Below are 15,234 nucleotides of genomic sequence, written 5' to 3'. Positions count from 1 at the left end.
CACAAGTTACAGTATAGGCAACCTAGCTTGGAAGCTAGAGAATCCCCAGGTGAATGGAAATAATTCAATAAAATGCAATCAATGGAACAAAGCAAAAAAATAACACAAACAAGCAAGAAAAACAACAACAGCAAAAAAAAACCAACTGACACGTTCTTCTAGAACCCAGGGTAGAATAACATCAAATGACATTTCAGTTCACTGCAGGAAACACAAGCTCACCATGGCTATGCGAACATATGATTTGATGAAGCCCAGTTTTTGCCAAAAAAATCCTTAAAAGCTTGTTTTCTCTGAAAGGGTGTTTTTTGAGTTTTAAATATGCTGCATCAGCATTTCATGCACTTTCTCCAGCAGTACTATATAGATATTGTAGTTATCTGTATAACTACATGTATTTTCAGGAAGTCAAATACTAATCAAATACTTCAATACCAAGACTAGTATATTGGACTTCAGTCTACCTAAAACCTTCCAGTCTCTAGGACTGTGATATCTTCCCTATACTGAGTCTATTTATTAATTCATTCCTGGCAGTAAAGAGTTAGGTTCTGGGTGACAGATATAGCAGAGAAAAAGGCAGTAATCAGCAGCCAGGGATTTGATGGATGAGAAGTAAATAAACACCAGTGTAGCAATTGAAAGGGAGAGGCACAGAGAGACAGTCTGGAATTAAGAATTGCAACTATTTCTTATTTAAGAAAGTTGTTTATAAATAAAATATCTCTTATGTTTTCATAGTGGATTTTTCTTCCCACACCTATTATTTATTTTTGCAAGCAGCTTCTGGTTTCACATTCCATATACGGGTATGAGGCTTGGCTTTCTCTACTCCATTCTAGGAGCTTCCCCATAACATCAGAATTTGCATTTAACTGACTAGAAACCTCAATCAACTGGTCAACATTCTTTTAGGAGGCCAATCAGCTTCTTTCCAAATGTACGTGTCACTTTTAATTAGGAAAAACTCAGACAACACAAAGAAATAGCAGTGAGGCAAGAGGCTAGCTATGGTTTGTGAGCAGCATCCTGTGGCATCACCGCAGCAAGACACGTCAGCTGTGCTGCGCTGAATAGCCTCGTTACATCCACATCTCACACTTCTGGGATGAAATATTGGATGCACTCATCCTATACTTAGCAAGCTGTCATAATTTCATAGGGGAGAAACATTTGTCACAAGTTGGCTCTGGTCAATTGGCGTGCTAGAACTAAGTCATTAATAGTAGTCAGAGACTGTATTTTCCAACAGAGTTGGAAAATAGAGATTGGAATCCATGTCCTGGGGAAGAGGGTATGCCTGAGGCTCAGGCAGTGTGGTACATAGCAACAACTAGCCCTGTAGCTCAGACATCACCCGGTCACACTGTGATCGCAGTGAAGGCACATCACCTTCCCTTCAGAAATTCCCTCCATCACATGTGTACAACCTGCTCTGGCACAGATGTCCAAAGAGGCGTGTAAGACTCTCTCCACAGGAGCTGTGGACTCTGCCAGGTTGTGGTTCACTGCGGAGAGCAGGCATAACCACACTGTGTGAGATCAGCACCTATAGCAGGCAGCCAGAACATAGGTCTCAGGCTTCTAATCACACTAAAGATCTCAAAATGCCTGATCAACAAATCTTAAAAATGGATTATAAATATCTTTGGTTTCCTCTAATGTCAGTGATCATATAAATACTGAATCAACTCTATTGAATCCATACAAGAAGTTTATAAGTGTAATGAGTTGTGCAGCCAATTTTTCAGCCAATTCTGTGAACACAGTACAGCGTAGGACCTGTGACACTCTGGCAACACTTCTTCCAAGCATAGTGACATACCCTATGGAACACCAGTGCTGAAATATGAGCACCAGAAGCTAGACTGTGTCCTTGGGAACATGTGTGCTCAGCCACCAGGTCGCTGGAGCACCAGTAGCCTGAGACCTTCATTTCCAAATGTAAATAGAACAGAAAATGGTCTGAAGTACATTATTTAAAAATGCACATTTTCTTCTCTGTGTAGACCAGTTACTGTACATCTCATATATATTAACCCAGGATACTCAAATGACCCAGTGCCTCTAATAATGTGTAACTCAGATGGGCTCTTAATTCACTTTGCTCATCATAAACTCATCAGCACACTAGTAGGCATTTAACTACTGCATGCCAATAAAAATGTTGTTTAAACTGTTAACTGCCTGTTTAAAGCAGCAATCAATCCCCAAGATCAACACCTTCAAAATTACTGCCATGGGGCAGAGATAAATATTAACCTTGGCTCTTAGGCGAAGTATTGGGCTGGGAAGGGATGACTCTTGGTGGCTTAGAGTTTTATCCTGTGCTCTGCCATTGAGATTTTGTATAATCCTTAGGAAAAAAAAAAAAAAAAAGGCAAACCCACTACTCTGTTTTTAGTATCCTTGATGTAATGCTCTAATTCACTATGTGCAGATAAAGTATTTTCTAACTGCAACTCTCTCCACACCTTTCGTATGCAATAATTAAACCCTATACTTTTGATCAGGTGAGGGTAATCTTGGTATAATGAAGAAGATTAGGAGGAATATGACTTGTGAAAGTACACATTCTCCCTTCTAAAAGGACCAGAGTCGCTCTCCTTCTTGGGGACTGTGCTCAGCAGATGTCCACTGAACAGCTGTCAGCCATGCTTGCCCAGGTAGGTCCCAGAGCAAGAGCTGAGCTTGTGGCACTGAGTTCCCTTGAGCTGTAAGTGCTGGAATAGAAGAACAGGAGACAAAGAAAAAACAGAGACAGCAGGAGTCTAGGTAGGTCTGTATCAGAGTATTACTGTTAGTGAAGTACTTTATATCTCTTGTATAAGAAGTATAAAATTCACTTGTTTTTACAATGTCATTTATTCAGTCAGTGATTTTTATTCATTTATAAAACACTGTTATTGTAATTCATAAAAAGTACCATCTGGCTAATAATATTTTTTTATAAAGAAAAGCATTATTTTAAAACAAGTGGCAAAATGAGCACAACTTTATCAAAATCCTAAGTATAGCTTTGAAGATGTAATCCAGATCCAAGCAGACCAAGCTCTAGGGAGTTTCGTTGCATGATATAATCTTTCCTTAGATTATGATGTGTATAAAAGAAACATTCTGTACTCAGGTCTTTCATGTCCCCTAGCTGCACACACATCCCTGTTCCAAGTGCCAGGAACCCAGGTTCCTTTCATTACTCATTCCACGTGACAATATATAAGTTGGTGGGTCACATTATGTGGCTGGAAATATTGGGGGGTTGTACGGTGACAAAATTCCTTTCAATTTTATATTCAGGATTGGGAACTATGAAAACGCAGCAGTAACATGACAAGACCAAATACAGAATGATTAGGGTTGGAAGGGACCTCCGGAGATCATCTAGTCCAAACACAGTGGTTAGACTTCCATAGATGACCCTTAAAGGATGAACTGCAGAGTGCAGTGACACCTGATGTGGATCTGCTTTCTCCACCCTTGGTCAGTCTGCTTCAGCAAGTTCTCTATTGTTAATTCATTATTTTTAAGTAAATGTTTTGATAAATATAGAATCATCACTCTAAATACTGCCATAGGCAACAAGGAAGTATAAACTCACAGTTCCTAAAATAGACATTAAGGCAGTTTGGAATGCAGAGCAAGGCTGTGCACCTGAAGGCACTCCCTGTCGTAGGAAGCAAGGAGAGTGGTAGCCTTTGTCCAGCATGGTATAATGAGGCAGAAAGGTCAGCTGGGACTGAGAAAGTCTGGGGAAGTTGTAACATCATTAGTACGTTGCCACCATATTTTTTTCTGGCTTTTCGAAATAAATTGCACATACTATTTATGTTTTATCAGAGCCCATCAATATGTGAGCTATGAGCATTGGGAGGTAACAGGCACTGCTTGTTCCACTCTGTGCTGTCCACGGGAGAAAAACATCATATCACCGTTCCACAGTTTCACCAGTATTAGATCAAAACAAGAGGGTGAACCAAAATTTCTGTAGCAGACACTATCAACAATATTTGTTTTGAAAACTGCTCTGTGTCATGCTGTTTGCACACTATCTGTGACAGGTGAGATTTTTTTATTCAAAAGCAAAGAAAAAGTGCTGAAGACTTGAATGGGAACATGAGCAAATGCAACAGAGTAGAAGTGATATTAAATGCTCTAAAACAAGATAATCACTATATTAGTAAAATGTGAAGGAAACAGAACATCAGCATAGTTACTATGTTCCATTAAATTGTTATCCTATTCTCTCTGCTTCCACTACATATTTTGTATTTAAATTTATTTTCCTCAGCCTTTCCCAATGTATCTTTTTAGCATATCACTCACCCTTGACTCCAACAGAATTAGGTCCTCTGAAGCATGTCACTATTCAAAGTGCAGGACCTCAGAAGAGAGGCAGAATCTAAAACGTGAAGAAGCACAGTAACATGTTCTCACCTGGATTGTGTCATGGTGACAGGGCACTGAGTTTGAGAGGCACTGACGGAAACCAAATCTTTAATTTGAGAAGTCTCTACTCTCAAGACTTTTTGTATGCTCAATCTACCAGAGAATTTGTTTGGGGAATTTAAAACTGTTTTGCATTGGAAGAGAGTGGAATAAGAAAAAAAATATATAAAGTAGCATCAGAAGAGTAGGGAAAGATGGTGTCATTGCTCTTTTTGAAGTGTGGCACACTCTTGCAGAAAGCTAGGCAATCCATACTGCTTACACAGAGCCTTAATGGAAACCATGGACTGAACACTGTCATCTGTCCATCAGTACTCCTCAATATCAGCGCACTCACTCAAGTGCTCAACATCCTAACAATGCCTTGACCTGTTCAATTACCCAAGTTCTTGCTGGTCCACGAAGAGTGACAAATGGTAGCTACCATGGTACTACCAAAATAGGCATTAAACCATTCAGATAGGACATTTCCACTCTCTTCCCTCCTCTAAGTACACTATTGCTTGACTGACATGGTCAAGATCAACCCTGGCTACATTATTCCTCAATACTTGGCATCATACCTCTTATCCCAAATAGACCATTAGAGAATCTAGATAAGGGGAAACTAAGTCACCGAACAAGTACTGTCAGTATCAAGGCAGAAGCTGGCTGGTAAGACTTGAGGTTGGTTGGTAAGACTATACCAGTAAGCAGAATTGCCATTAGTATCATCAGTCATTGGAAATAATGTAATCATCCCTTCTTAGCCTTCTGGACTTCTCTGTAGCACAAGACACTGGTGATCATTCATTACTGATGTCTCACTCGAGAAGCAGCAGAAGTTCCTAACTGCTGAACAAGCAGCTAATCTAATGAGAGTTGTCTTTGAGGAGAATGCATTCCGTCAGAAAAAGTAGGACACATTCCCACTGCTAGATCTCTTCACTTATAGACTCTTCCACTTCTTCCTCTAATGCTTTTTATAATCTGTTTTCAGTTACTACCTGATTGATCTGTTCAGCTGGCAATATGAAAAGACATCAAGCAGCATAATTATTGCATCAGAGATTAGACAAAACAATGAATAGTTGAACCCAGCAGGAAGACAGATCAGTACTGATGGGGAGGATTGGACTAGATGATCTTCCGAGGTCCCTTCCAATCCCTAACATTCTGTGATTCTGTGATTCTTTGAAGAGTCCAGCTGCACAGTGCCTTCTCCTTTGTTGATGTGTAAAAGACTCCATTCAGACTGTAACTCACATAGTTTACAGAAAGACAACCATGTGGCATCCAGACAGCTAGTGATTTGCTCTTAGTCACTTTTCATCCAAACCAGTTTGTTACTTGGGCAGAAAGTTTGAAGTTCAGTCTGTATGAAATGTCGCAGAATGCCTCAGCAACACTGGGTGCTGCAAGCAAGCTGATCTTCCTCTGCACACTGATAAAATTTCATGGCAAGTTCAAGGCCTTGGTCCAATTGAGTAGTTTGTTGCATGAACTTTACCCGGGAAATTTAACTGATCTTCTAAGTCTCATGGCTGATAAACGTCTTCCAGTGGAAGGGAGCTCAAAAGAACAGTGGCCATCTTTTCAGTGAAAGGTGTGGGTTGTTTGCTTGGTTTTTAGTTCAGTCAAAGACTTCGGATGTAAAGTACCCTCACAAGCCTATAATTCCAGATTGGAAGGCACATTTCTTTGCCAATTATTTAAGCAGGGTAAATGCGTGCATGGGCTCTTTTTGTTATGTTTTTAAATCTAGCTGTTTGCCTAATGCTCTGTAGAAACGCTGCTTGTACTTGCCCAAGACAGGAGTTAAGAGTTTTATGATTCCCCAGTCTAGGCAACACTCGGATGGCATCATGATGAGCACCCCACAAGAAAGCAGAAAGAAACAAATGAGATTAAGTATAACCAGACTATAGTTTTGCAAAAGGTTAATAAGTTAGCATTGTAATCAACTAATCACAGAATCACAGAATGGTTGGGGTTGGAAGGGGCTTCTGGAGATTACCTAGTCCAGCCCACCTGCTAAAGCAGATTCACCTACAGTAGATTGCACAGGAATGCTCATACGTAATCTGCAGCTCAAATTAGTTCTATCACTTTAAAAATAGACCCTCAGATGAGCTGAAATAAAACAGTGTTAAAGAGGTGAAAGGGCAGATCCAGAAGATACTGGGAAGCTGGAGTGTGATCCACCTCTAATTCTCCCACTGGTGAAGGATTTGTAAGGGGAGAAGAGGGTAATTGGAAGTACACTGCCTGTGTGCTGTCAGCACACTTGCATGCAGGTGAATCTTAGAGTAAAGTAAGTCTAATTAATGTTAAATCACTCCCACCCTTCTTTTTCAAAATGGGAAGAGGGGAACTACAGTGAGAAAATGAGGCTCATGGGTAGATGGGCCAAGAACCAAAGCATATGCACTCTCTGTAGAATATGGCTCTACTTGAATGCTTGTCTAAGCAATAAATGCAGAAGATTCGAGATAAATTGATTATGATGGGAAAATCATTGTCTTGGTCTATACAAAAAGAGAAAACCGATAACAGATTACTACAGTCCACTGTTTAGTACTTCATCCTACTTCTCTACATTTAGGCACTGGTCTGATTTAATAAAAGACATTTTACTGTGGTAGATACAAAAGGACAAGGATCACCTATAGCTATGTTTTTGCCTACTATACAGATCTTGCTACTAGTCAAATCATTGGTTATTTTGCAAAAAAAAAAAAAAAATATAAAGGTAGGTAATCTGCATTTAAGGAGACACAAAATCGAACAAGTTACTCATACAATAATCTCTCATGTTCATGTAAGATTTAGCAGATGCAAATGGAGGCACACTGATCACAGAATGACAGAATGTTAGGAATTGGAAGGGACCTCAAAAGATCATCTAGTCCAGTCCCCCTGCCGGAGCAGGAACACCTAGATGAGGTTACACAGGAATGTGTCCGGGAGGGTTTTGAATGTCTCCAGAGAAGGAGACTCCACAACCTCCCTGGGCAGCCTGTTCCAGTGTCTGTTACCCTCACTGAGAAGTTTCTTCTCAAATTTAAGTGGAATCTCTTGTGTTCCAGTTTGAACCCATTACCCCTTGTCCTACCATTGCTTGTCACAATATCTGTCTTGATACCCATCTCTTGAAGAAATAACTCAAAATTAAACCCCCTCTAGAATATTCACACTTATAGGAGGGAATACTTAAAACAAACAAACAAAGCAAAACACACATTAGTTGGGAGAGTTTCAGTTCTCGTGCACTTATCAATACTGGCCTTTTGCTTATGTTTTGAAAGAAGGGAAGTCCCAATCACTGCAGTACAGCAAAGATCAGAAGTAAGCTTGGTCTTAAAAATGCTGTCATTAGGATTACCATTTTATTTTGCTATATATTTGAAATAGCTACGTTTTAAATGCAGGAAAATCTCTCGTTATATTTTCATCCAAAAATGTTGTCGATTTTTATTTGTTTACTTTGGAGATATGAGAAGGAGAGTGGCGAAACACTTCTTTCCCCCTGGACGGGCAGTTTCTGCTGCCGCTGCGCTGCTGAGGCAGCTCTGGGGACAGTTTTGTCTTTATCTCTGGCTGTTAAACTCTCCTGCCCCCCCCCGCCGGTCCCTCCCGAACCCCCCGCGCCGGGCACGAGCCGCGCCGCGTGCGGGTGCGCGGGGCCTCACCGCCCCCTGCTGGTCCGGCCGCAGCACCGCGCCGCGCACACACACACACCCCGTTTTGAAACAACAGTAATCGACTAAAATTAAAGTTTTAGTGATGTGTTTGGAGATGTCACGCATAATCCACAGATCTTGTAGCCAGGGTAACCACTTCCTCTGTAAATGCCGCTGCTTTTGGTGTTCGGCTACGACAAAGAAAGAGAGGACATGAGCCCAGAGCAGCATGTTCACAGGACAAAGAGGCAGAGGTGCTACTCTATGGTTACTCCTCCCTTAAATAAATGCAGTAAGTATGTTTGGAGGTCCATGAGGCCAATTTCTGAATATCGGCAAGGATCACTGGTAGATAAAATTATGCCCTTTTTATGTCCTGCAGAGGACGTCAGAAAGGAGTCCTCTTATTTTTCTGCATCTTCTTTCTCATTTTCTGTCATTGTCTAAGCAACGTTTAAAAAGAAATAGAGATTTATATTCAGGTTACTCCTGGAACTTACATGTTGGCTTCCAGCTCACTGACATTTTTGCCAATCTATATGTGATTGCCAACTAAGAAATAGCATTGACAGAGCTTTTAATTATGAAATTCTGTAACAGGAAAGCTTCTAACTTTGAGATGAATTATTTTCATGCTACTGCATGCTGCATTATTAATAGCATCTCAGCTACTCTTCTCTCTACAACGTTCAAAGCAAAAAGTTGTCTAAAAGATCAACACAATCATTTTATCAGAATGTAATTTCATCATTGGAGCTGTCATAACAGACACAATCTTCATAAATTTAAAAAAAATCTAGCCTTTCACTCAGTCCATGCAATGTCATATTTCTGGCGTTAGCAGGGGCTTGTATTTTTAAAATGTCCTGTACAAATTATATATCAGCCTCACAGTAGGAGGGAAATCTTGAAATCATTAATGTTAACAAAAATTTTGCCACAGAACAGGGTTTTTACCTAAAAATACTTACGCTACTTTTTCAGCAACTCCCTGGTGATAGAGTGTTAGAACACACTCTGCTGCAGCCTTGGTAAAAGGATCTGGGCTTGGGCCCAAGTCTCAGTCCTTTACCAGACCAAGTCTACTTCTCATTTCAGTCAGCTGTAAACAATTGATACTATCAATCACCGAAGAGTGCAAGAACTCTGTTATAAATAATATTATCTGTCCTTGGAGAAATGTCATTCTCCCCTTTACACATAACACTGACCTATACGTAAGATTAAACTATATGTAGTGGCATTAGCCTTTCGATGAGCTCAGAACTCAGAGCCCATGTAACTGTGTGTGTGACAAGCAAACACACACATGCTCTAGCTCTGCATTGCCACACGCCTACACAGGTCATGAGGAGACAGATATAGGGTGTTTGAAAACAAAAACTAGTGGTCTAAATGATCCTGTTTTTTCTGAATATTTTAAAGTGGTTGAATGACGACAGAAATGTTGGTGACAATACTTGACATTGTGATGATTTTAGAAAGGCAATATTCATGTATATTTGTACAGGATTCTGCCATGACTTCTTTATCTTTATCCTTGCAGTTTGCATAAATATGCAAAATCCTTTGAGTGGTTTATATTTCGTATCAGGTGAAAAATGCAACAAAAATAGTCACTGGAAAAAAAAAAAAAAAAGAGATATTAACTACACTCAGATGTTTCTGACTTGGTAATTTTGAAACTAACTGAAATGCCCGAATAAGCAATGGTGCTAGTGCCAGTGTGAATCTGCACCACCAAGAACTTTACAAACACAAGCAGAACTATTAAGCAAGTGCTTGACTGTAGGGTATGAATATGAATCAATCTATGTCAATATGTCCATTATGCAAAACACTCCAAGTACCAAAATATCAGTTTCTTATCAGCGTAGAGGACCAGGACTTACAACCCATGCAACGAACGTTCACTTATCATTTCCTCTGCTGAAGAAATGACATTACTGAAAAGACTTTTAACCATATTTTTTTCAAAGATTAAGTGTTCCAGCCTGTCCCTCAATACCAGATAGTATTAGTTTCTGTAAAAAAAAAAAAAAGTTTTTTTAGTTTTATATATTTTCTGTAATTTATCCATATGTTCTATACATTCTCAATTTCAATTATATGCAATATTGTTAAAGAGCAATTGTAAATGCTTTCTCATTCACTTCACTTCTGAAAACATTTTAGAAGTTCTCTAATCACTTTCTCCCCACTCATTCACACTCTCAGTACTTTCTCAGTAAGAGGACCAAAAGGACTGCAATATTAGCTACAAAGTCAGATATAAACAATTTCAAAGTTCTAGTATTAATTTAGAAGAGCAAACAGCCAACAATTTGCTAGTGGAAAGGAGAGGCAGCACTAAAGAAGCTTAAATCTGTTCTTGTCTCTTTAATACCACTATTAATAGCTTAGTGTATGAGGTTTGGGATCAGAGTTGTATTAACATTTAGAGGGCATACACATTAGAAAGACAATGTTTTGAAGTATCTCAAGATATACCAAGAGAACACCACTGTACCATAATGGCAACAGACATTTTAATGAGGTGGGAAACTTTAAAAATTGTGCAACAATTGGAACAAACATGGAAGGAGTGTGAAGGACTACAGAGAGGATACACTCTAGGCTACAGCCCTTCCAACATTTAATTCTGTGCATTTACTCTACTTTGGTGGTTAAGTCACCCTATACAGTCTGAAAAGCAGAAAAAGGAGATTATAATGTAGATTTCCCCAGTGTGTTTACTTCTAGTGGGCTGAAACAGCACAGCTTATCATGTTGAGAAAGATGGGCAAATCTGGTTTAGAAGTTCAAGAAATAAAGAAAGATATTAAAAATCAGAAATTTGAAATACAAAAAAAACAAAAAAAGTGAAAACCAGACAAGGAATTATTTATAAAACAATTTTTTCAATTACATATAATTTTTTCTATGGATTCTTGAATCCTCAATATTAGCATGTTTATGTTGTGTCAAATAGCTCTGTTATACATGACAATGCAAGAATGGATATACCTGGCTTGCAGTGTGTGCAGAACATAGTTGTCTCAACAAAAGAAATTATGGAGAGGTTTTAAAAATGTATCTCCTCCTCATTAACTGTAAGCCTTGCAAAGCACTAATATATAAATTTACTACTTGCATTTAAACAAAACTATGAATATTTAACCTCTCTATAAAATTAATTCTAACAAAAGGAAAGAAGTGTTTGATGATTTAAATTGTAAAATTCCAGTTTTTATATGATTTTCTAACAGTTAGAACATTTACATGCAGCATTCTGGCAGAAGACCACAGACAAAAAGAGTTCTTTGAAATAACTCAATTTGTAGAGTAGCCCTGAGAAACTACTTCACCAAAAGCAAGCTCAGTGATAATTTCAGTTTAAATGCCACCCTTGTGTTTCAACCAAGAGCATTTTGTATAATGAATGATTTAATTACTTGGGAAAGAGCTTTGATAATTTGCATGCAGCTGTAGTTGCTTTGTTTTCTGGTTTCTCTGTTAGGAAGGTAGAAGTGAACATCTGGACCAACAGAAAAATTTATTTATTTGAAAGGTATGGAAGTACCATTTGTATTTTTTAAAGGATCTAAAGACCAACATCAAAATTGTCTTCTCTAATTACAGGCTTTCAAAATGATTTGGCCTGGGAAGTTACTGTTACGTGGTCTGGCTATACATATATCCATATATGTATGTGTGTGGTTTTTGACTATATATATAAATACATACATACATATAAAGTCATAGAATATTTTGGGTTGGAAGGGACCTTCAAAGCTGATCTGGTCCAATCCCCTGCAATGGGCACGGACATCTGCAACAAGATCAGGTTGGTCAGAGCCCCGTCCAGCCTGGCCTTGAAGGTTTCCAGGAATGAGGCCATCAACCACCTCTCTGGGCAAGCTGCTCCACTATTTTACCTCACTGTAAAAAGCTCCCTTCTCATGTTTAGCCTGAATCTCCCCTCCTTCAGTTTACAACCTTTACCCCTTTCCCTGTCATAACAGGCCCTGCTAAAATGTCTGTCCCCGTCTTTCTTATAGGCTCCTTTTAAGTACTGAAAGGCTGCAATAAGGTCTCCCAGGAGCCTTTTCTTCTCCAGGCTGAACAACCCCAACTCTCTCAGCCTGTCTACACAGCAGAGCTGTTCCAGCCCTCTGATCATTTTTGTGGCCTCCTCTGGATCCTCTCCAACAGGTCCATGTCTTTCCTATACTGAGAGCTCCATATGCAAACAGATATAAATAAAATAGGAGACCATATACAATAATATTTTACATATATAGCTAGATATCTCTATATATAATGTAGGTATAGACATAAGTGATTTGGCTTTGCATATCCAAGAAAGCATGGGTCACTGCTCATTATTCCTGCAATGTGTAGCTCCTTATTGAACACTTCACTCGGGAGGCAGGAGAGGGTTTCCATGTGCATTTAAATGGTAGCCTTCAGTGAAGATCAAATCTCAAATGATACCACAGACCCCTTGTGACCCCCACCCACAAGTTGTCTGCTAACAAACAGATGGTACATCCTAAATGAACTAATTTTGAGAGTGCAATTCCTTCATTTCAGAACCACCAGCAAGTAGTTTTCCCTTCTTGCGCTTCCATTAGAAGCTATCAGTCCAGCTTTTTCATGCTTGCTTTCTTTATTGAAGCTTTTAATAAAAGAAGGACATTCCTGATGTTATAATTCCAGAACTAATATTTAATACCTTGAGGGCAGAAGTATTTTCTTTGTTTTATTCTTTTTAATGTATTTAAGTTGTTAAAGATATGGTGTATATATAGTCAAATAAGATCTTTCTGGCTTTTTATTACTAACAGGGCCAGTAGTAATGAGATCTTAGTATATAATTTCAAATACCTATAGAATTAGTTTAAATAATTACATTAAAAATTGAAATTGTACCACTCAATTAACATTGTATTCTTTTACTGAACAGGACAGTGTATAATAAATAGATTTTCCAATGAGATTATCTTATTAGGCACATGCATTATATTTTTAAATAACACAAAAACTGTTAAATGCTTTCTAGATTACTTTTCATGAAACTAAATGCAGAAGTTGATGTGTGAATTATTTTTAAGGTGTGAAATGTAACAGTCGGAAAGTATTCTTTAAGGAGACACTTCTGTAAGAGCTTTGAGTGAATGAAAAGTTTGAGAGAGTCACAGTCTGCCTACAAATACTCTGGGAATTAAAGGGAGGCTATAATTGTTAGCTAAGATAGCTAATGCAAATTAGTTAAGTATCCAATGTTTAAAAGCTCTTTGGGGTCTAAATATAAGTGCTCAGTATGGGTATTTATCCTCTGAGTTACAGAGTCCTGTTGTATGTGTGATAACCCTTTACCAGAGATTTTCACTTTACTAAACCTGGAGACAAATCAATCAAAAATACACCAGACCTCTAACTAATATCTCACTAAAAACATTTTCTTATGACACACTATTATGGTCTTCTGGCCATTCTACAACTGTAACAACAATGACAAACCTACACCTTTTTCTGCCAGGGCCTCAAGAAAGTAAAGAATCAGGAGACATTTTCCTCACTTATAGACACTCCTTATTAGAAGTAACCAATAAACTCTCTAATAAACCAAGTAGCAATATTTAAAGTAGATAACATATATATTTGCAGAAACAAACTTTGTTGTTACTGTGCAGCTTATAGTAGATGTAAACTATAGCAGCAACTTCAGCAGGAGATAATAGCTATGCACAGTTTCTCTCTCCACACCAATACGTGGCTCTGCTTTGCTTAAAGGCTTTTGGTCTTGAAACAAGGACAGGTCATGACAAGTTTGAAATAAAAGAAACATAAGTTTATTTTTTATTTTGTGCATAGAAAAGCACAGTTTCATTTTTTGTCCTTCTCTGATCAGGTGCTGCTCTAGTATTCCAGGTAGGAGGACACAGGAGGTTTGTAGCACAGAATAGAGCAATTTGTGCAGCAGTTCAAGGCAGGAATGTGGTTTTAGGAACCAGAAGTACTGTATCAGTATGAATAAAGAGAAGACATCACATTTGTGGTGCCACAGGCAATTTAAAATCCAGAGTGGATTTACTGGTATGAGGCAGCTTTCAGTATTCAAATGCTGGTAAACTAGGAAAGGTAATAATTAACAGTATCTGTTCTTCTCATATTTCCTTGTGTTAGATCATATGACAACAAACACACAGAAAAATTAGTGTGATAATTATCAAAGTGCACATTAGCCATCTTCATATGCATGATTTTAGGTTCTCATTCCCTACCCACTCTAAGGACGCAGCTTACATGAAGGAATGAACCATCTTGAATCAGGTCTTAAACATGCAGAGCGGCAGATGCTTGGGAAATTGCTATTCCCCTGCACTACACAAGCCCACATGCACAAATCCTATCTACCTCTTCATTTAGCTTCCACCACAAGTAAAGTACAGCTTGCCCATATGAGTGAAAAGCACAGTTGTCTGCTTCTGTCCAACAACTTTCCCCAACCTAATGCCCTAAGATGGACCCACAACAGCATAGTGAGAGAACCAGCTCAGCAACACCATTGCATGACCTCTTTTCAATCCTATAATGGATACATTTTTCCTCTGGTCCAATTACAAATTGAATCCTTTCCAGTAGGTTGTTTCCCCATGAATTTAGTTCACAAACTCCCTTAGTGGGGATAAGTTCACTATCATAAGGCTGAAGTTTACCACCTTACCCTCTGCTGCCTGTGGCTCTCCTTTCAGTGCTAATATTACAGTTTTTGGCATAACGCTGTCTTGTACAACTATGTCCAACTTTTAAATTTAGCTTTCCCTGTGCTTTCAGAGAGACAGCCCATTCATCTTACCCTTTAAAATTGCATTTTTTTTTCATATTAAAACTTATGTGGACTGCAACATCTTCAGAATTTTTGTAATGCAATTTTACAGCTAGCTTCCTCTGCCTGCAGCAGCCGAAAACCATCAAGATCAAGTGTGTCAGAATGAAGCATTTGTTAGAAATGGAGTAAACCCCTTTTGCCTGCAATATTGCTTTTGTCCCCAGAACAAAGCAGTGTTTTCTCCACTCACCATCTGCATTTATACAGTGTTTAGACACTTCATTTGGATGGATCTTTAGTATAAGATGA

The sequence above is a fragment of the Nesoenas mayeri genome (assembly GCF_963082525.1).
Source record: "Nesoenas mayeri genome assembly, chromosome: 2".
Lineage (NCBI taxonomy): Eukaryota > Metazoa > Chordata > Aves > Columbiformes > Columbidae > Nesoenas > Nesoenas mayeri.
Note: the sequence above shows the minus strand (reverse complement) of the source record.